We start from the raw sequence: 2,241 nt of genomic DNA, 5'->3' as shown, positions 1-2,241 counted from the left end.
TCCACCCCCTGCTGCTGGCTTTGAAGTTGTAGGAAGGGGGCCATGAGGCTCTGGAGCTGGGAACGGCCTTCAGTCTACAACCGGCAGAAAAATTGGCCTGGTCCCCGCCCCGTCCAGAGGAACTGAGTTCTGCCAACTATGAGATAATTGATTTGTGTTGGGTTAGCTGTTCAGTCTGCTGAGATTTGTTAGGATGGAATGAAAAACTAGTCCCATGAGGAGACAAACCCAAGCCAGGGTGCATGGGGTTGGTTAGTGGTCGAGCACATAGACAGAACTCTCCAGAGCTCACAAGGACAGACAGACAGCTGATTAGACGAATGGGCAAAAATGAATAAGCATTTCAATGAAAAAACAGGAATGGACCATAAAACTATGAGCAGACGATTAACTTCATTTGCCATTAGGGAGAACAAATTAGAAGCAGAATGAGATTGCATTTCGCCCCCTGGAAGGCCTGACCAATGGCAGCAAACATCACTCTCAGTGCACAGCAGGTGCTCACAACCTTTGGCCCTCCGGTCAAGTTTGGCCACTCAATGCTTTTGTAAATAAAGTTTTATTGGCACAGAGACATGCTTATTTGAGCTACAAAGACAGAAGGGAATAGGTGTGACACAGGCCGTATGGCTTGCAAAGCAGAAAATGTGCCCTATTGGGCTCTTCACAGAAGTTTTCCAGCCTCTGATGTAAAGCAGCACGAACTCTTAAAACCGCTTTGAAGAGCGATCTGGCGATATGCAGTAAGATCAAAGGATTGCAGGGGCTTGGACCTGCACCTCCCCTTCTAGGCGTTTGCCCTACAGACTCTATCACAGGCAGGAGACAAGTATCGCAATATTCCTGCATCACTGCTTATAATGGCAAGTGACTGGAAACAGCTCAGGTGCCCTCAGTGGCAGAATGGACACATGTATTCTGGGTTTTGTAAACAATGGATTTCCACAGGACAGCGAGAAGGCATGACTCAGAGTACCTGCAATATAATGGTGAGTTTTGCAAACAAAGTTGTAGGGGAAAAGGGCATTGCAGAAGAATTTATACCTAACCTTGGCTGGGTGGCTCGGCTGGTTGGAGCATCGTCCAGTACACCCAAGGTCATGGGTTTGATTCCCGGTCAGGGTGCACACCTAGGTTGCAGGTTTGATCCCCAGTCGGGGTGCGTACAGGAGGCAGCCAATTGGTTTCTTTCTCACACAGATGTTTCTCTTTCTTTCTTCTTCTCTCTGAAATCCTTGGTGAGAATTAAAAAAAAGAATTTATACATGCAGGCCCATTAGTATAAAAGTCTGAAATGCAAAATGCTCTGCCCCAATATGTCATTGTACTAGATAGGGCAGAGCTTCAGCTTCATGACAGAGTGCAGAGTAACAGTGGCATATACATGGGGGCTTGTCTGCCCCTCATGGAGTGGTCTGGAGGAGGTGGTCAGGGGCTGGGCAGGCGGCTCTGCTCCCTAGCCTAGTCCAGGAATCCAGGCTTCTTCTCTAGTCTCATTTGGCTCTCAAGGCCCAGACTAGAAACCTCCACCTTCTTGAGGCCCGCCTGGATTTCTCTGGTCATCTAGGTCTCTACCTCTCCTGCTCTCTCACAGTATTTCCTAGACCTTTCACGTTAAGTTGTTAGATTCTCTCCTCCCACTACTCCGGGTGCAGTTCTAAAGGGTGCTGGCTTGGAGAGCAGATCCCCATGCCCCTTTTATGAGCTTTGTGGCCTTAGCTAGATCACCAAACCTCTCTGTGCCTCAGCGTCTCACTCGTAAAAGGTAGGTGCCAACTTCTTCAAACAGATTAAGGGTTAGGCCTGGACCACTAAGGCCCCGCCCCAGCGCCCAGGGTACTAAACACACCCTCCGACTTCGGTCCTAGGGTGTAATTGCCAAGATCAGCCCTTGAAACCCCGCTTCTCTCCGGAAGGTGCGGCGCGGCCCTCTCCCTCTAGCCCTCCACTACTGTTCCGAGCGGAGCTCTGCGGGCGAGTCCCTAAAGCTCCAGCTCCTGCAAGGCAGGGTTCAGCAGCTCAGCTCCGCCGGAGGCCAGCGTGCCGCTCAGCACAGATGCACAGGTCCCAGGCCTGCCGGCCGACCACCCTCCGGCCCCGCCCCTCAAAGGGCCCGCCCACACAGCTGCGCCGGTCGTTCATTGGTTCGCGACTCTCCGAAGAGCCTGGCGCTTCCCTAGTAGGTCCCACCCATTCCTGCACCCGTGCCCCCGCCTCCGTGGCGTCACTTCCGGGTGGAGG

The 2,241-nt window shown here is 52.0% G+C and overlaps 1 long non-coding RNA gene across 1 annotated transcript; it reads right to left on the bottom strand.

The window, feature by feature from the left end:
- Window positions 1-543: 543 nt before the first annotated feature.
- Window positions 544-2,089, bottom strand: LOC128626764 (uncharacterized). The gene is made up of 2 exons (XR_008390832.1): window positions 1,850-2,089; window positions 544-1,234 (listed from the first exon to the last, which is right to left on the bottom strand). It is a non-coding gene; the product is annotated as an uncharacterized LOC128626764 (long non-coding RNA).
- Between the last annotated feature and the right edge of the window lie 152 nt (window positions 2,090-2,241).

The sequence above is a fragment of the Artibeus jamaicensis genome, unplaced genomic scaffold, assembly GCF_021234435.1.
Source record: "Artibeus jamaicensis isolate MK-2021 breed Jamaican fruit bat unplaced genomic scaffold, CSHL_Jam_final contig_2259, whole genome shotgun sequence".
NCBI classification, from domain to species: Eukaryota; Metazoa; Chordata; class Mammalia; order Chiroptera; family Phyllostomidae; genus Artibeus; species Artibeus jamaicensis.
Note: the sequence above shows the minus strand (reverse complement) of the source record. Positions and strands in the feature narration are given on the sequence as shown.